The sequence below is a fragment of the Apis laboriosa genome, unplaced genomic scaffold (assembly GCF_014066325.1).
Source record: "Apis laboriosa isolate Shangri-la unplaced genomic scaffold, ASM1406632v1 scaffold14_cov150, whole genome shotgun sequence".
NCBI lineage: Eukaryota > Metazoa > Arthropoda > Insecta > Hymenoptera > Apidae > Apis > Apis laboriosa.
The window spans coordinates 2,039,469-2,061,111 of record NW_025221798.1 but is presented as its reverse complement, the minus strand read 5'-3'; the positions used below and the strand labels follow the sequence as shown (position 1 = coordinate 2,061,111).

Here is a 21,643-nt window from a genome sequence, read left to right as displayed (position 1 = left end):
ATTAAACGACAATGAATTTCCAGATCTACGAAATACAAATTCATCCAAAGTTTTCTCTATAGAGTATTTAAATATAACTATACCAATTCGCGCGTACAATATAAAAAAAAAAAAAAAACTAGGCAAAGAAGAAATTGGTCCAGGGTGTGCAGACCGTGTCGGAAATTTATTGTCTGTTTTACAGAATGGCATTCGCGCGTTCCTCTTCGCTGAATAAATTCGGCCGTCCATTCGAACGGACGCGAGATTGTCGATAAGCCTGTCCGTGGACATTAATCTGTACGCGAGTGGACCAAGGGAATGGTTCAGAGGAGATCACGGACCCGCGACCCTTGCCCTTTCGAATTATTCCCGCGTTTGTACCGACCCGTCACGTTTCGCACGCCTTGTCGTTACGAGCAGTCACGAGCAATTTCGTGGAATACTATCACTGAGGGAGGAAGAGAAAAAGAGGAGAGAAAGAGAGAGAGAGAGAGAGAGAGAGAGAGAGAAATTTTAGTTCTGTAAGAGAGAGAGAGAGAGAGAGAGAGAGAGAGAAATTTTAGTTCTGTAATTTTCAGTGTAATTTGCCTGAGAAATACCTAAGAATGGTTAGAATGATAAAAATAATAGGTTCAAAAATGAATTAATGAATTTGGGTTTTGAATTGTATGGAATTATTGTAGTGAATAAATATAGGGATTTAATGGAGATATAGATTTTTAGCACGAAAAGAAATGTGTAAGGATATACCGTTACTTCTTTGTGTTTTTCCCACCGAATACTTCGAGCGTGAGAGAAATATTGATAATTCAGTATGAATCGCAGAAAAGTGATCTTCATGTATTTATTCAAACTTTCGAGACTGGTAGGCGCGCCTGTAAGGGTATTCAAACTAAAAAGACTGTTAAAAATTCCTATCTTTTGCGAAATGTATAAAAGATGTTACGCGTACGAGAAATCAGAGTAAAAGTTGAAACATTGTTTTCCAAGTGAAACAGAGGATAGTTCGAAACTTCGTATATGGAAAATAAACGTTGAATTGGAGTAGCCATTGAAATTCTATATGTTACCTTGCATGTGATATTTCGAAAAAAATTCTATAAAACTAGTATATTAAATGAAAGATTATTGAAAAAATTATTATATGTGTTATAAAATTACGTTTTTTTTAAATTATATTATAGAAAATTAGTAACACAAGAGACACAAGAGAGTAAAAATAACTTCTCATCATGTAAATATATATATATATGTATATATCTTGTTTTATCTATCTCAGTTTTATCGGGGACTATTTCCTATACAATAGCAAATTAAATTAGACGATTGATAATTGAGGAAAAAATCGTAAATCTTTGAAACACCGTAACTTTCGATAGGGATATCGTAGAATGCTCATTCTTGGCTCATTTTAAAGAGAAAGGAGTCTAGAATAGCGTGTGATCACTCAGTTTTATCGGGGATTATTTCCTATTCAATGAAAAATTAAATTAGTCGATCCATAATAGAGAAAAAAATCGTAAATCTTTGAAATACTATAACTTTTGCTAGGGATATCGTAGAATGCTTATTCTTGGTTCATTTTAAAGAGCAAGGAATGTAGAATAGCGTACGATCCCTCAGATTTATCAGAGATTATTTCCAATTCAATGACAAATTAAATTAGTCGATCGATAATTGAGAAAAAAATCGTAAATCTTTGAAATACCATAATTTTCGATAGGGATAACGTAGAATGCTCATTCTTGGCTCATTTTAAAGGAGAAAGAGTCTAAAATAACGTATGATACCTCAAACTTTCTGGAAACTATGTCCCATTCACTGACAAATTAAATTAATCGATCGATTACTGAAAAAATATCGCAAATCTTTGNATGCTCAATCTTGGCTTATTATAAAGGGGAAAGAGTCTAAAATAGCGAATGATATCTCAGACATTCTGCAAGCTATGTCCCATTCACTGACAAATTAAATTAGTCGATCGATAATTGAAGAAAAAATCGTAAATTTTTGAAATACCGTAATTTTCGCTAGAGATATCGTAGAATGCTCATTCTTGGATCACTTTAAAGGGGAAAGGGTCTAAAATAGCGTATGATATCTCAGACTTTCTGGAAACTATGTTCCATTCAATGACAAATTAAATTAATCGATCGATAATTGAGGAAAAAATTGTAAATCTTTGAAATACCGTAATTTTCGCTAGGGATATCGTAGAATCCTCAATCTTGGCTCATTTTAAAGGGGAAAGAGTCTAGAATAGCGTACGATCCCTCCACATTATCGGAATCTATTCGCTATTCTATGACAACTTAAATTATTCGACCGATTATTGAGACAAAAATCGTAAATCTCTGAAATACCGTAACTTTCGATAGAGATATCGTAGAATGCTCAATCTTGGCTTATTATAAAGAGAAAGGAGTCTAGAATAGCATATGATCGCGCAGATTTATCGAAGACTATTTCCTATTCAATGAGAAATTAAATTAAACGATCGATTATTGAGGAAAAAATCGTAAATCTTTGAAATATCGTAACTTTCGATAGGTATATCGTAGAATGCTCAATCTTGACTCATTTTAAAGGGGAAAGAGTCTAAAATAGAATATGATATCTCAGATTTTCTGGAAACTATGTCCCATTCACTGACATATTAAATTATTTGATCGATTATTGAGGAAAAAGTCGTTAATCTTTGAAATACCGTAACTTTCGATAGGGATATCGTAGAATGCTCAATCTTGGCTCACATTAAAGGGGAAAGAGTCTAAAATTGCATATGATATCTCAGATTTTCTGGAAACTATGTCCCATTCACTGACAAATTAAATTAGTCGATCGATTATTGAGGAAAAAATCGTAAATCTTTGAAATACCGTAATTTTTGCTAGGGATATCGTAGAATCCTCATTCTTAGCTCAAATTAAAGATAAAGGATTCTAGAATAGCGTATGATCCCTCAGTTTTATCGGAGATTATTTCCTATTTAATGACAAATTAAATTACATGATCGATAATAGAGAAAAAAATCGTAAATCTTTGAAATACCATAACTTTTGCAAGGGATACCATAGAATGCTCATTCTTGGCTCATTTTAAAGGAGAAAGAGTCTAAAATAACGTATGATACCTCAAACTTTCTGGAAACTATGTCCCATTCACTGACAAATTAAATTAATCGATCGATTACTGAAAAAAATATCGCAAATCTTTGAAATACCGTAATTTTTGCTAGGGATATCGTAGAATCCTCATTCTTAGCTCAAATTAAAGACAAAGGACTCTAGAACAGCGTATGATCCCTCAATTTTATCGGAATCTATTCGCTATTCAATGACAACTTAAATTAGTCGATCGATTATTGAGGAAAAAATCGTTAATCTTTGAAATACCATAACTTTCGATAGGGATATCGTAGAATGCTCATTCTTGGCTCATTTTAAAGGGGAAAGAGTCTAAAATAACGTATGATATCTCAGACTTTCTGAAAACTATGTCCCATTCACTGACAAATTAAATTAGTCGATCGATTATTGAAAAAAAAATCGCAAATCTTTGAAATACCGTAATTTTTGCTAGGGATATCGTAGAATCCTCATTCTTAGCTCAAATTAAAGATAAAGGATTCTAGAATAGCGTATGATCCCTCAGTTTTATCGGAGATTATTTCCTATTTAATGACAAATTAAATTACATGATCGATAATAGAGAAAAAAATCGTAAATCTTTGAAATACCGTAACTTTTGCAAGGGATACCGTAGAATGCTCATTCTTGGCTCATTTTAAAGAGAAAGGAGTCTAGAATAGCGTACGATCCTTCAGATTTATTAGAGATTATTTGCAATTCAATGACAAATTAAATTACTAGATCGATTATTGAGACAAAAATCGTAAATCTCTGAAATACCGTAACTTTCGATAGGGATATTGTAGAATGCTCAATCTTGGCTCACTTTAAAGGGGAAAGAGTCTAAAATAGCATATGATATCTCAGATTTTCTGGAAACTATGTCCCATTCACTGACATATTAAATTATTCGATCGATTATTGAGGAAAAAATCGATAATCTTTGAAATAACGTAACTTTCGATAGGGATATCGTAGAATGCTCATTCTTGGCTCATTTTAAAGAGAAAGGAGTCTAGAATAACGTATGTTCCCGTAGTTTTATCTGAGATTATTTCCTATTCAATGACAAATTAAATTAGTCGATCCATTTTTCAGAAAAAAATCGTGAATCTTTGAAATACCATAACTTTCGATAAGGATATCGTTGATTACTCAATCTTGGCTCATTTTAAAGGGGAAAGAGTCTGGAATAGCGTACGATTCCTCCATTTTATCGGAATCTATTCGCTATTCAATGACAACTTAAATTAGTCGATCGATTATTCAGGAAAAAATCGTTAATATTTGAAATACCATAACTTTCGATAGGGATATCGTAGAATACTCATTCTTGGCTCATTTTAAAGGGGAAAGAGTCTAAAATAAGGTATGATATCTCAGATTTTCTAAAAACTATGTCCCATTCACTGACTAATTAAATTATTCGATCGATTATTGAGGAAAAAATCGTAAATCTTTGAAATACCGTAACTTTCGATAGGGATATTGTAGAATGCTCAATCTTGGCTCATTTTAAAGGGGAAAGAGTCTAGAATAGCGTACGATCCCTCCCTTTTATCGGAATCTATTCGCTATTCAATGACAACTTAAATTAGTCGATCGATTATTGAGGAAAAAATCGTTAATCTTTGAAATACCATAACTTTCGATAGGGATATCGTAGAATGCTCAATCTTGGCTCACTTTAAAGGGGAAAGAGTCTAAAATAGCGTATGATATCTCAGATTTTCTGGAAACTATGTCCCATTCACTGACATATTAAATTATTCGATCGATTATTATTCCCTAACTTTCGGTAGGGATATCGTAGAATGCTCATTCTTTGCTCATTTTAAAGAGAAAGGTCTCTAGAATAGCGTATGATCCCTCAGTTATATCGGAAATTATTTCCTATTCAATGAGAAATTAAATTAGTCGATCGAATATTGAGAAAAAAATCATAAATCTTTGAAATACCGTAACTTTCGATAGGGATATCGTAGAATGCTCATTCTTTGCTCATTTTAAAGAGAAAGGTCTCTAGAATAGCGTATGATCCCTCAGTTATATCGGAAATTATTGCCCATTCAATGACAAATTAAATTAGACGATCGATTATTGAGGAAAAAATCGTAAATCTTTGAAATACCGTAACTTTCGATAGGAATATCATAGAATGCTCATTCTTGGCTTATTTTAAAGAGAAAGGAGTCTAGAATAGCGTATGATCGCACAGATTTTTCCTAGACTAATTCCTATTCAATGACAAATTAAATTAATCGAGGAATTCTTGAGGAGAAAATCATAAATTTTTGAAATACCGTAACTTTCGATAAATTTACATATAATATAATAAATGCGATAAATTTTGTGATATATAATTTCTTGTCTACTATAATAATTAATAAATGAAATGCATGAATGTGATTATTCTTTTGTATGCCATTTTAATCATCCTCTTTAGACAATTCTTGTCAAATTCTCCTAAATAAAGCCAATTCACAAAAAGAAACTAGATCATACATTTTTTTTTTTTTTTTGCCTAATCGTTGCAACATAAATATCTGTTGTGAAGAGAGCTTTTCATTCTTATTAAAAAATTTTACCTCAATTCTATTTCGTCTCTTAGAACGTTATATTCTTCATATTTATTATCTGTATTAATTATTCAATAAAAATATCGTTTCATTTCTTATACAATAATTTTATGAATTTTGTTTGATGAGTATACTATTCTTGAATAAAATACAGATATATCTTTTTTTTTTGAGATATAAATACATACATTTCGAAAAATTTAGAATAAAATTTTTCGAAAAGTATATAAATATCATTGAAATAGTTTCGAGAAATCATCCAACATCACATTTAGAAAAGCAAGTTTATCGAGCTATTCGAATTTCTCAGCTAAAAGTAAAATAGAGTTATTGCTTATCTCAATTGGTAATAATAAATTATCATCTTGCCTTCAGAGTATTACGTTCGATTGTTCGGGATTATTTTTCAAACACACAATTTCTACCAACTGTAAAATATTTTTCATTGAAATATAATACTTGATTTCCCGCATATTCGATATTTATTTCATTATTTTCAGCTGGCCTGTAAAAATATTCATTTTCAATTTAAGAGAAAAAAACGATAAACTGTGTGCAATAAAATTAATACACAAAATGTAGAATTAAGTTCTATAAATTCGTTAAAACTTTCTATTTTCTTATTTGCACCTATATTTGTGGGATTTTGCTAAAATTTGTATACATATTCGGTCAAAGTAATTTTAGATTTATCATCGACAGATATTTCGATATTCATCACACGAATAAAAGATATTGGAATGCAAAAAATCTCAAATAAAAAATATAAATCAATCATAGTTCAAGGAGGAAGACAACGAAGCTTAAATCCAAAAACACATGATATAACAGTTTATCGTATTATTTTATCATATTATTTATACTATATAATCCTGAAAACGTGGAATTAAATAAATTTAAATCTCTACATCGCGACAACAAATCATTGCAATCGTACAAAACCACACTAAAACTTAAATAACTTTCGTATAAAAAGAATAGACTAAAAAATATTGTCATCGAAACTCAGACTATAGAGAAAACGATGGCATTGAAGTCACTTTTTGATCCATATCGATATCTCAATCGATTGTTGAGATATAAGCAGTCCAAAATGTCCATGATGATTAATAGAAGTTATGAATGAGGTTATGATCTAGTGACTTTCATTTTTTCCTAAAAATTACTAGTCTGAAGTTTGGTGTAATCGAGCGAGAGATTCGAGCAAGTAACAAAGAAGGAAATAATAAAAATTAAAAATTAATCACACGACGATATCTTAAAAACCAGAAATCATATTGATGAAAAAAACAAATGAAAGAGAGCCTTTTAAAAAGCTCCAATGATATCAATTATTATTTATAACGATTAAAAGTTTACTTAATTATAATAGAATTCAATAAAGATTTTATTGCTTGCTAATCCTGCCATCCCTTAAATTTTTCACATTTACATAAAAATGATTACATAACATCGAAACGAATATTTTCCGAAAACTTTTCATTCTATTCTGAAAAGGTTTATATTTCTTGAACCAATAAAACATTCCTTTCTTCGTTCGCCAAATTTTACGAAATAAACAGATCCAACGTCAGTCATTGTTCCGCTTCTCGTTTCGTCTTTATTCCACGTGCTTTTGTTTTCAGTGGCTCACGGGCCAAAGGGTTCTTTCGGTTAATCGAGTAAACTTGTTCCCCGAAGAACGGTCATCGAGCGGAAGCAATTTCAAAAAGGAGGTACGAAAAAAAAATAAATAAATAAGAGAAGGCGGTCGAAAATTATTAAGAGAATTAACTTTGATCCGAGAAAAATGTGCAGCGGCCTCGATTCGTCGAGGTCGTGTCGTAAAACGAAAGGAACTCGATGCTTAAAGCTTGGAGACTTCACGGAAGAAAGAATCGCTCTGTTATTGGCCGTTCCTTTAATTAATCTGATTAAAATCAGCCCGAAGAGTTGCTCAACACAAAGTTCCTCTTATTTAACTTCGTATATTATATCTAAAATATATATAGTAAAACATGTAATAAAATAATAATAATTAATAGTTTAATAAATAATTCAGTTTAATAAATAATGCATATCAAGGAAACTGATAGAATTGAATTATTCTCTTGGCAACTCTGTTCCTCGTTAGACAGTTACAAGTTACTCACCTTTGAATAATAATATTATAATATTCTATATAACTATATAATATATAATATATAAAATGTAAGAAGATGATAAATTTATAAATAAATTTTAAATTAGAGTTCTTTTTGATTGTATCATGCATATATATTTTAATCGAAACGATGGAAGATCGTTGAAAATTATTTTTGTTTAAAAGAATCCGTACGTGATCAATAATACTGTCGATATTGAGCAATTATCAATCAATGATTTGATCTTGTATGATGCTGCACTACACTGAATAAATATTTTCAATATTTTTTAACAATATTATCGATTATAGCCTGGATAAAACCAGTTCAAGCAATACCTCAAAATCGTAACATAACCTCAAAATCTCGCACATCAAACGCGAAACTCGCATCTAAAATTGATCTATAAACCTATCACCCTTAACATTTGTCAACATGTCTACAAACTCGTAACCTCTGAACAATACCTTATACAACCCATAAGATGAAATTGTTCGAAAATTCATCAGCACGAGATCCCTCGAATCATCCTCCATCGTGTCTGACGAGTTTCTTGGAAACTCGAGGGCAACTATCTCGTTGCACGAAGCCACGACCTAACCTCTTTGAGCCATCTTGGATAAATGATGTGATCTGATTGCACGTCATGCTTTACACGCGCGAATCCCCATTAGAGTGATTGATATCCATTCAGGAAACGACAAACGTGCTAATAACCGTGCGCACACATCGAACGCACGGTCGATAAAGTAGGCACACTATGCTAATTGCTGTTCCGCAAGGCGATCGATGCGAAGGAAAATTCGTATTATCCTGGTTCCTTGCTCTTTGATCGATCGTCGTTTGAACGAAGGTGAGCAATCAGCGTGGATAGATAATTCAAGTTGCGCGCATCACGTGTGAATCGATGTAACACCTGACACCATGCCAGCATAGGTGTTGATCGACCGATTGTTGCTCATGACCGATATGCTCGCAAGATTGCATTCAGATAGGGGCGTAAGGTTACTATTATATTCTATTCTATAGTTATCTCGAGGGAGGATATAAGATTGAGGGAAATAGGGGAAAATGGCTATCTAGGGAATATAGTGACCAGGCTTGTCAAAAGAATTTATAGAGAAAATCTATCCAACTTAACTTGATATATCGAGATTTTATTTAGATAGAGTTCTCTCACAACTTTTGGCTTCAAGAGGAAAAAATGGTCGATTGGAGAAATATGATAATCAGGATTTTTTCAGAGGAATTTTCTATTATAGAGAAAAGATGATGTAATTTAACTTCTCAATTTTACAGTAGATAGATGGTTCTTTCTCGATTATACCACACTTTTTTAAATCATTTTGTAAATCTAAAAAAACAGAATCCAATAACGTATTTTGATTGAAATAAAATTCTAAATAAAATATTGTTCCGAAACTTATAAAAATCCAACACGATAAATCTAAATATTGAAAAATCTCTTTAAAAAACCTATCAACAAAATCCAAAACATCGAAAAATTCGTGAAAATTTAAAACAAAGCAAGGTATTTAAAATTTTATAAAAATCCATTGCCCACGACAAATTAAAATATTCAAAAATCCTAGGCGTAATTGCCGAGCTTAACGCAACAAATCCAAATAGATATTCAATTTACACGATTAACTTTTGATTAACGATTTACGATTAAATCGTGCCCGATGCTCGAAATGTCCTCGCATAAATACAAACCGCAGTCACCGCGTTACAACGATCTAATTGTGGCGAAATTAGTTCACGTCGATACCGCGAGATATCGCGATCGATGCTCGAGAATGGATATCGTTGGTAATCAGCTCACTTCAAAGCGGTAAGAGTAGCGATTTCGAGGTACACGTTTTCTCGTCTATACCGATGTGTATCGGTGATACACTGTAACGACTGGATTAAACGGTCACTCTAAAGCGTGCTTGTCCGTATAATCCGATTATTTTCCTCGTCCTCGGCTGTCTGGTTTTAGCAAATGCCCTGAAATTCGTCCTGGTATCAGGCCGGAATTTCCCGCGTTACGTAATTCCGGATAATTAACTGGCATCGAACGAACGAGATTGTATCAGGACCAAATATTTGTACATTGTTACTTTTCTACAGAGTGTGCAAATTTTGTAACATCGAGACACGATAATTGTGAATGATTAAAAATTTTTATAGTGAGCAACTTTTTTTTTTGTAATAAGAAAAAAAAAATTATTTATGACGATAATTATAGTCAAGTTTTTTTATATTTTATATTTTATTTTAAAAAATTATAATATAATATAAAAGTATTAATTCTCGATAACTATATTAATTTTTGTTCCATAAACATTTCTTTTCAATTTTCTTGTAAATGAAAATCGATTAATATATTATCTAATCATCTTGTTAAAGACAGTAGTGTGCCTTGACCTGTCCATCATTGAAGTTAACTTTTTAATAAAGCACTTACGAGTTTATATTTATGCAAAAAAATTTTCTTACATTATATCATAAAACATAGTGGTATGGTTAGCACATAATATATAAAAGAAAATTAATAAATATATAATTTTATTTAGATTAGAATATTTTGAGTTCAAGTTTAGAATAATTTATAATATTCTTCTTTATGAAAGAAAACTGAAATAGAAAATAAAATTATTTAACATAAATAAAGTAACAAAGCAAAATTTTCTTTTGGATAATTATTAAAATAAAATATTGTTTCGATGATATCCACTTTAATCTACTTTAATCCACTAATCGGAAGTATATTAGTAAAAATTAAGATTCTCTCTTTATCCATAATTATGCATCAAAGTATAAATTTGTCAAAGGGGAATTAAAACGATGCCTCTCCTTTTGAATAAAGTAAAAGGTTTTATAACGATAAATTTGATTGTAACGTAATTTGATTGGTCCTAGGGAAATTTTATAAAGTATCAGTGTGTAGGTACGTATCCAACGTTTCTAGGGAAAAGCATACTAAAAGCGACACTGATTACACTGAGACAGGACGGTTGGTAATTGAAATTGTTGAATATCAGCCAATCAGTGTAACTAGAATCGTTACAGGTACGTGCTAGAATTTTAGAACACTCTGAAGTTACCAAAGATTAGTGAAACTGCACGTTATAGTTTAACTTTGTTACGACTTCTGCTTCATTCTCGAACAAATCGTGTTTTTCTATCTTAAAATATCTTGTGTGAAAATATAATTATATCGATAATAATCATTAAAGCGTTAAGAAAAAAAATTATTTTCTATATATTTAATCATATATTTATTTACAATTTACAATTTTTAATATCGAAATTTTTATTTTAAAACTTGAATAATTTTGATTTCATTATATTTTTAGAAATGTGATGAACGATGATCTATGGAAGAATATAACAACAATGATTATTAATTTTTAATTCTATTTATTTCCCCGTTTAGACACGTTTATCGTTAGAAATTATAGCCAGATCGTAAGAGTAACTTTTATCAATATAGGCAACTATTGGAAAATTATGGAATAGCCACTATTGTGCAATTGTTTTTCGACTGCAGAATGTACAGCTATTCATATCATTTTGCCTTTATATGTCTAAAATATTCAGCTTACTGGTAGAGAGTGTTCCAACTCTATAATAATAGAACAATGCCATGTCGTTCAACATTTATAACAATCCATAGAGGATTACTATCTTTTATTATCCTGAAATAACGCCAAGAACTGAACTAGAGTGATAAAAGTTACCATGTTCACATTTAATGAAATCTATCTTTTTTAATCTAATAATTTTTCAATGTTACAGGTTAGATTGCTGTTAAAATCGAAGGATCGTTCATCGAATATCAATCTCAATCTCTGTAAGTATCTTAAAATCTCTGTTCATCTCTATAGAGTTTTCCCCAACCATATTATAACATTTATAACAGTTTTTTCAAGTTTTCGATTTTTAAATTAAAAATGTACATATTTTTATTCTCTATCTTTTATTCTATAAAATAAAATTTTACTCCATCTCAACTTAATCAAATCGTTTATAAAATTTTTTTATTAAATTATACTTAAATTTAGAGACACCCTGTATATTCGAAACAGACTTCTCTCAAATTTTTATCACTCTCCTTTATCAAAATCAGAAAACTCGACATCGATTCATTTTTCAAATACCAGAAACATTACTTTCCCCAATTCGAGGACGCGATTTCGAAGACACCCTGTATACACACGCCGTCCAAATAACAGTTAACACAAGGATCAACGTGGCAGCACTCGATCCGATTTCACGAGCCTCCTCCTCACGATCTCGACATTTAAAGAATTCCTTTCCTTTGTCGTGTTCGTAAGTCGGAAGTCGGCCAATTTATTCTCGTGTCGCAAGTGTCGATCGATCGATCGATCGATCGATACTCGTCCACGTGCCTCGAATCATCCACCACGGGCGACGAGCGTGGGCGTTAAAAAGAGCAAGAGTTACCAACCGTCTGCAAGTAACCGTTGTCCACGACTCGGATCAATGAACGAAAAACGCTTTACGAGCAATTACTCGCGGATCGTCGCGTTCATCGACGCGTAACCGAGACGATTATTATATCGATCGTGCTCGAGAAAGATGCTGAACAGATGCTTTCCTTTCAAACGATTTTTCGAGCGTCACGAAATTATCGTTATTGATTTCGCGGGCTCGTGAACAATTTCACGATTGTAACTTTAATTTTTCTTTACAAATTTTTTTTTAATAAGAGAAAAGAGATGATACTTGTCCAATTGAATTTTTAATGAGTATTTTCAAAAATTCTTTCAATTCTTTTCAATCGAAGGAAATTGATAAGTGAGAAAGAAATTTACTAAATTGTCGTTTATCTAAATGCTGACGTCTATATATTAGAAGCCTATATATATATATTAAATACGAAACAATTTTTTAAAACTTTCGATTTAAAAACTTTCGATCTGTCTTTACCCTCGAAATTTAAAATTAAAATTTCGTTCCAAATTAAAGTTCCAAGTATAAGGAAGATACATTTATCTCTCCTTCAAATTGATGTTTGGGGTAAAAGGAAAGTTGCTAATACTAGTTACTAGAAAGTAACTAGTCTAAATATCGTAACCATTGTCTTCATCGCTGAAAGAAAAAAAAAAAAAAAATCTCGAAAGGATTGCAGTACATAAATCAATTCCACCCTGTGTTCCATAACACATCACACGCCTAACACCGCTGCTGATCGTTAACTCTCCCCCCCTTCCTTTATCTGCTCCGTACATAACCTGTAACCCGCGGTGTACATAACCTCTCCTTGTCGCGCGCTATCTCGACCGACGTGAAACGAGTGGCGCGGCATTAACCCCGGCTGAAACTGCACGAAATAACGTATGCAAAGAGGTGCATTAGCACTGTGTGCACACTTTACTTACCCTCCTTGTTCCTTGGTTTCTCTCGCTGTCGATACTGTCCCTTCCAAGGTTATTATTAATGACATTGTGATACGTTTTCTCTGGAGCATACACATGGTTTCTGTACAGGGAATTGGGAATATCGTTTGGAGAATCGATCTTTCTCTAGAATACAAATTCGTTTGTCGAGACTTGTTTGTGATGAGGAGTTCTCAAGCAGAGGGATTTCGTATATATTGTAATATTGGATTCGTGTTTTGCATTTTTAAATTTTTTCCATAAATAATATTCTTTAGAAAAAAAAAAAAAAAAAGAAAAAATGTTGTTTAACTAATCTTTAAGTTAAAATAAATGAACGGGGATTATGTAATTTGTTCTTAGATAAGGAAGCTTCTAAAACACGCAAGGAGGGTTTGTCGATTGGCTAAGGGGTTCATTTGTGAGGGATTCGAGAGGATCGATCGAGGAACGTTTCTTTCTTCTTTTCGAGAGAGATTTTCTCTTTTTCTATGTTTTTTTTTTCTTTTTTTTTTTTTTTATTTGAATAAAATGGAGTATTTGTCATATTCGAAAACTGGGTCAAATGTGTGGTTTGTTTCTTTTGGTGTTAGAAACCAACTTGTTAGAAAATTTTTGAGAAGTTTTTATTGTCCTGACTCTTTTTTACGATATTTCATTCCCTAAGTGGTTTATAGTCGATAAAACGTTTATTTCTGTAATCACGAATAAAGGGGTTAGGGAAAAAAAAGTATGGGGAGGTGTTTATTGGAAAAATAATAACGGTACATTTGCTTTAAAAATAAAAACATGAAAGCAAAAAGTTTAATATTTACTTATCTAGAAATATTCCAATACAACATTTATGAATAAACAATTAACTAATGTTTGTAATATTAAAGACAATCACAAGTGAAGGTTTGATTGAAAATTTTTAGCAAACCTTTTTATTTTTTCTGATAATTTTCTACGAGTTCATTTTTACAATATTTGTTATTAATCTTCTTGAAAATTTTAATTTTATTAATTGATAAAAGTAATGAATAAAATTTTTCCATCTTGATGAATCCTATCATGATCTTAACAGAATTGTATATTATTGAATCTTTAATTACATGTGAATGATCTCGTTATGATGTGAACACAAGATAAAAAAAGAGGGAGGCAGAGAACAGTCTTATCTTGTGTTCTACAATTAGCACTATTTAATTTACATGTTTGAAAAACTTTGTTATTTCTTCAACTTTTTTAATGTATGCCACATGAAGGATAAACGCGAACGCTGTTTCTCAAACAGAGACTTGAGATGGAAATCTAACAATCGTTCTTTGTTGCAAAGCTTCTTTTTATGCTGTAATTGAAACCAGATTCTCCTTCAGTCATTCTATTATAAATACGTAGTACTTTTATACGTGTAAATGGTACTATTTAGAACGAAATTAACATGCAAAGTTGAATGTATTATTTGAAAAATAAAGATAATTTTCAGTTCTTGTTCATTTTTATCCATTTTATTTATCTTTTCATAATTCATTTATTCTCTATCGATTACCATATTTCAATTGCTACACTTCATATTTTTAATTAATCCTTATTTGTTATTAGAAAATAATTAAAATCTAATTCTGTAGATTAATTCTAACGATAATGCAAGAAAAATCGATAAAATATGTTTCTAGAAAAATATAATATTTCGAATATTTGAATAGATAATTTAGAAAAAAAAAAAGAAAAAGTATAACTAAATAAATATTACATTGGATACTAGTAGTTAATGGTCACGTGGCGCTAGTTTCGCATCACCAATCTTCTTCTACAATTTATCCAATTATCGAATTCCCTCCCCAAAAAAAATTAATCGAAACTCAAGTTAACTCGAGTTACTCGAAAGAAATAAAAATTTTCTTTCGAAAAATGAAGATTTACCGGCAGCAATCGGTCAATTTAAGTGGAAATTCGAACGTTCACCGACGAACGATCCGGTAAAACTGGTCTCAAAGGGAATCGCGAGAGAGAATTGGTCGAGAAAAGCCTCCTTCCTCGTAGACGTCTTGTTAAGATCGATCCCGTTTTCTTAGTCCCTTCCACTCTCAGAGGGAGCTGCGATGAGCCGTATAATTAATAGCCTGTTGAGCATGGCAGGCTCTGGATAATAATTTCACGCGAAACGATCGTTCTTGTTCTTGTAAAAGCATACGTAAGCGGAGGAGCATAACTGTCTAACCACTTTTCGATTCAGTTGGTGAACAAGACGTCACGAGTTGAACGAGTTGAATTCGAAATCAACAGGTGTGGCGTGTTTTTGAATTTTTATCTTTCCTTTAACTTTCTTTGAAGTTGTCGAATCGACAAATAACATAAAGATACAAATTCATTAGTTTCATATCTTTTTCTTGTTATTAAAAAATTGGCAGAATTAATATTAGATTTCTTTTCAGAAATTTTCTGAATTGTTTTCAGAAGAGTATTTTAAAAGATGTGGAAATATATTGTGTTGTACAAATATTATTATTGAAATAAATTGAAAATGTGGACAATAATCAAATAGTAGTGATATGAAAGCATATGGAAAAGGTTGGTCGACAAAATAAACGGCGAGTATAGTTGTTGGTGAAAGGAACATATTCTGGACGAAGTAACAATATTTTCCGCTTGTCACGCGGAAACGCCATCGAAATTCAATCTGCTGTTCGAACGAACAGCAGCTGCAAATCGAATTTGCCGCCTGAACGATGGTGGTGGAACGCCATAATGTGGTAACCAAACGGGCGAAGAAAAGAAAATGGCGGTAAACGAGAAAAGAGAATATTCTTTCTTTCTTTTTTTTTTTTTTTACAATATTTAGAAAATTGAATATATCTTTAATTATTTTATTACTCGAGAGTATCTACTTCTCTTAAAAATTGAGAAAATATTAAATCTTAGAGAAAGATTATTTTTGTTTTTTTTTTTTTTGCTATATTTGAACTTTCAATTTTCCTGTGTTTTTCTAAAACATTCATGATATCATTTTTCCAAAATATATTCCACTTTATCATTAATATACGATTCAATGTTTTATTCAATATTCTATTTTTTTCCTTATTTTAAACTTTTACTTATTTTATTTTTGCAAAATACTTTTGAAAAATTCAAGAAAGGATATTCTAAAATAATATCTACTTTAAATTTTAAATATTTTTAGAATTCTCAATTTTTATTCAAAGAAAACGCGTATTTTCAAATGTCCATAAAAGAAAGAAATACAATTTTCCAATATGCACATCTACCAATCATGGACGAAGAAAATGGTTGCCTTTGCTCAAGTGTACATACGTCGTTCACGAGATCAAAGACGTCGCCATTTTCCTCTTACGCGTTCTATGACGACGCGGAAATTTACAATTAAAGAAAAGAAACACGAACATCTGTCTCTCTCTCAATCCCGCACGAATTTTTCCATCCTTTTTTTATTGCACTTGACTGCAACCGTGATAGCAACGCTGCGTCCCTCTTGTTCTCTTTGGGCGCAGCACAAATTGTACCACAACTTTGACACCGTTCTTTCAACGTTAGAAAAAGTAGAGAACGATCGCCGCGCGCGTGACAACGCTCTTTTTATTATGCTTTTGTAACCACTTTTTGTCCCTTGCTTGTCGCGCACTCGCCACGTGATTGTTTTTCCTTTCCTCGTTTTTTTCCTCCTTTTTTTTTTCTTTTTTTTCTCCCGTTATCGAACGATTTTCTTTGTGAATGCACGCTCTTTTACGGGCGTTAATTTTTCGTTGGAACGTGGATTAAAAGTTTAATGGAAAGGTGATGGAATTCTTGCGAAAACTTTCGATGGAGAAAAAAATTATCATCGGTTGGTAAAATTGGTAAAATTTTCGACGAATAATCTTTAACCTCTTGATTATAAAAACGATTTATAATATACGTATTTAAATGTATCGTAAATGGTAGAATTAATGTAATACGTAGTAAAATGATTAAATACGTAACTTAATTTGAATATTTTTTTAAACGATTCATATTATTTTACGTGAAAATGATGATTAATTAAAACTGATAATTATATTTTCTTATATTAACATTTCTTGTATACCTTTTTTTATTGTCACTGATCCTCATAAAACAAAAGTAAAGTCGATTAAATAAGATGGAATTTTCTGTAATTATATTATACGAAATGCAAAAATTTACAAATGATTTGATAATATTTTGAAACAAATAGAATGCATTTTTAAATTGAAATTAAAAATTAACATCGCGTTTTGCAATATATCATCGTAGAGAAAATGAAAGTAAATCAAACAAATTCATTGTCTTATCTCTCGACGATTAATCTTGATTGACGCGTCGCTATGTTTCGAAACATTAAAAAGTAATCGTAAAAAAAAATACATAGATACGTTTTAGATGATATCTTTCCAAAAAAGACATATATCAAAGCCCTGTCATAAATCAATTGTAACCGACGTTGTTCGTCTCTTTTTCACTTTTTTTTCTCTTTTTTATTCCCTCATTCATCTAAAATATTTATCTAGATTCTTTAAAAAAAAATATTTATTTCGACTTTCTATCAAGTTACATCTAAAAAAAAAAAACTTTATAAATATTTTTATTTTAATTGTATAAATAATATTGTTATATTATCATATTATTTTATATTATTAATACATAAAATGATCTTCACGATTCATTTAATAAAATTTAATCAAGTTTTTTTTCATCTTTAAAAAATTAAAATTGATCGATCTCTTCCTCGAGTCTCCATACGTTTGCAACAAAATTTCATTCCACTTTAACTTCTAGCTTCAGAATAACCTACAATTCGTATCGATCACACCGCTATCTGGTGGCGATATTATTGAAAACGAGCACGTAGTTGGGCTATCGCGAAACGTTCAGTGAAATTTGCATAAAATCAATTCTTTCAACATTTCTGACCGTGCCTGTATTTCGAATTAAAAAATAACAAAACGAGAATCACGCACACAGTTTCTACAAAACTACCCAAACTCATAATTCCTCTTCTTCGTGCACCATCGATCTTATTTCCATCTTTCGAATTTTTTCTTTAGAATTATCACTATAAATATCGATATCACATATTCATTAAGATAAAATTAAACGAAATTCCTATTTTTTTTTTTTTACTTAAAATTATAATTACAGATATTGTTTGATAAATTTTCGATATATATTCGAAATATCATTAATATATCGATAGCATATAGAATAGAAGTAGTTGAAAAATAGACTTATCATAGTTTTTAAATAAAATATATTTACTTTTGTTACAAATAATTTTGGATTAAAAAGAAATAAAAAATTCTGATCAAAAATATATATTCAAAAACTATCGATAAGATATCGATAATCGATAATCACAATTTTACAGTCGCTCACTCTTCGTTCCTTCAAACGCTTTGAATTTCTTCTGCATGCCTCCTCCTTCGCAATTTACATTTTTTATCATTTTACTCACACTCGATTCGCGAATCGAACGAGATCGCGATATCCGTCGATTTCTCCCTCCATTTTTCCTGATTTTTCGAAGTGAAAAAGTAATTGGCAGCCGATTTGTAACCTCGATTATTTCCCCCGATGCAATTTCGCTTTATATATCGAAGCAGTGAATAAATAGCGAGTCGCTGATGATGGAAAAGTTTAGTTTTAACATGGCGGAAATGATCGATTGTGACAGTTTTATTTTTCGAGGCGGGAACTAGTTTTGCAATAAAATAATTCTCGAATAATTTGAGACCATCCTTTTCCTTTTTTTTTTTTTTTTTTTGGAATTATATAAAAATTTTTAACAAAAGTAAAATCGTAAAAAAAATCACTATTCTCACAGGTTGAGAACCACTTTTCCACAGTGGATTGCCCTTTCATTCGATTTTTGAATTTTTCCGCGTACACAAAAATAATAATTTGACGATTCCACCGATTTTTCGACACGCAATGTAAACAATACACATCCGAAATGTTATCTCTTTAAATTGGGATTTCAATGCTCGGCTTTGTAGCATAATTCTGTTTAACTTTGAAAGAAAAAATGAACCTTTCGTATCATTTTCAACTTTTATCTCGTTTTTTTTTTTTTTTAAATTTTTTTATTGTATCAATTTATTAATATATTCAAACACTTATCGGTCATTTTTCTTTTTGTTGTTGTTAAATCGCATTACTTTTTTACATAAAATCCTTCTTGAAACATCATAATATACTATTTATGCAGTGAAGGATATTAAGTGCTTCTTCTCTCATTTTCATTTATTCCAATCACACGTCTCCTCCTCTTTGATGTTATTACACATCAAAGTGTTAATCAATATCGATTCCACGTTTAACAGAATACATTGTTCGAACATTTGAAAAAAACATTTCGAATGATTAATTAATTTCTAATGACAGGATGTTCGATCGATTCCTTCGAATTTTTAAATTGTTTATTGTACAAATTCTATTCAATTTGTTGATATTATTGATTATTCTTCATTATCATATATTTTAATAGCGGAGGCTGATGCATCTCTTGTTACATCATTCGATATGATATCACGGTATAATATTGATGATAAAAACACAGATGCAGGAACGAAGGAAGTGAAGATGGAAGGTCATCGAGTAAATAAATTTTTTTTTTTTTTTTGCAAATATATTTAAAAAAGACTCTCATCAATGTCAATAAATTAATCGCGTCAGACTTTAAAATGTTACTAATGCGATAAATAAATTAATCATTTATACATAATGAACAATTTATGCGTACTACACCATCATCATCATCCTGTTTATCTCATTTTTTAAATCAATCAATATATTTTTATAAATATCTCCAAGAATCCAAGATGTTTACATCTACGATCCTCCATCAGTGATTCTCAATTCAAAATTTTAATTTCGGATTTTTATTTCACAAATTTCGCGTGTCAAAAATTTTCTTATAAGAGCAATATACGATTTCCCCTCTTTCCTTCTTTTTCAATTCTTGAATTCATAGTATCAATATAATAAAATATAAAAAAAAAAAAAAATCAAAATTGTCAAATTCCAATGTTATCATCGTATTCATCTCATTCTTGAATCAAATATGAATTGAATCTCTTATGAATATCTTTTAAAAATCTACTTCTTCAAAACTGCTCAAATTGTCAACAAGGTTGAGAGACACTGGCGCGGATAACACTGATCGATTTTTGGGTGACTTCGCGTTTCACATACGCGATTGGGATCGAAAAGTCGAGGATCGATTTGGTCCGGTTGCCGATTTACGAGGCTGCTCGAATTCTCAGAGGGAAATGCAAATTACTCTCGTAACTGTCGGAAAGTCCGAACGCTTGGCTTGATGGCTCGAACGGAGGAACGGCAAGATGTTATTATTACCTGTCACGCGAAACTTTGAATAATTTGCCTTCGTCGATTAAGTGCATCGTTTGCGTGAGTTGGATCCGTATTTGAACAGGAGGGGAGGGAAATAATCGGGGAACGAACAGTAAATACACGAAAGTGCGGTTAATGTTTCGAAGATGGAAGACAATCGTTGAGACTCGTTTTGCATTTAGAATGATTTATTTATTTTTAAGTAGATCGTAAGCGGGATCGAATATATATTTTACATTTACAGAAAGACGAATTATTAATTATGAATATATATTGTAATGTTAAGTTGTTAGGTTAGGTTGGATAAAGAACAAATTGTACATTTAGTAGTTAGTTTAGCTATTTCACTGATCTAATTTATGATTTTTATGATAAACATTGACATCGTTATCGTGAAAAAGAAGAACACGTTTTTTATTATGTATCATGCATGAATTATACATTGTATAATTTTTAAAGATTTTTACACGTAAAAGATTTAATAAATCTATCGCGCATAATGGAAATTTAAATTAGATTGATAGAAATTTTGCCTTTATAAATATTAAAATAAATAAGTGAGAAGGAATGATGATCCTTTTTCGTATTTTAACACGCGTTTTATCTCGATTAATTTTTCAATTTATCCGATAAAAGGGCACAAAAACAAAATTGTGTTAAATTGACAAATATTCACACAATTCATTCGATTGTATCACGTATTACCCTCACCTCGCTCGATATTTAATCTCCCATCTCTTTCCCTCCCGTATAAAACGTCCCATTTAACTTTCAACAATATCAATCAAACGTGCTAATTACTTAACAGGTTTCTATTTATATATCGGCTATATAACGCTCAGATTATTTTAATAATCCCGCGTTAAAAATCGAATAACATGCGAGCTCATGCGCGAGATGTAGGGAAAAGTTTCGTGTTAGAAGCCAATATTGTGCAGCATATGGTATTACCTAAGCTAAAATTGTACCGTATAATTTGCTTCTCGCTCTAGAATTCCACAACACGCGTATAACGAGACGGGAAGCAGAGAGAGAGAGAGAGAGAGAGAGAGAGAGAGAGAGAGAGAGAGAGAGAGAGAGAGAGAGAGAGA

At 31.1% G+C, this 21,643-nt stretch overlaps 2 protein-coding genes across 6 annotated transcripts in view; one reads left to right on the top strand and one right to left on the bottom strand.

The window, feature by feature from the left end:
• The window catches only part of LOC122710694, a 122,283-nt gene that overhangs the window by 46,690 nt on the left and 53,950 nt on the right, over positions 1–21,643 (bottom strand). The gene's annotated exons all lie outside the window — the stretch shown is intronic.
• The window catches only part of LOC122710692 (trichohyalin-like), a 63,569-nt gene that overhangs the window by 12,192 nt on the left and 29,734 nt on the right, over positions 1–21,643 (top strand). For all 3 annotated transcript variants that reach the window (XM_043928705.1, XM_043928701.1, XM_043928702.1), the window contains exon 2: positions 11,602–11,656. The gene's annotated coding sequence lies outside the window, so the exon portion shown is untranslated. The remainder of the gene's footprint in view (positions 1–11,601; positions 11,657–21,643) is intronic.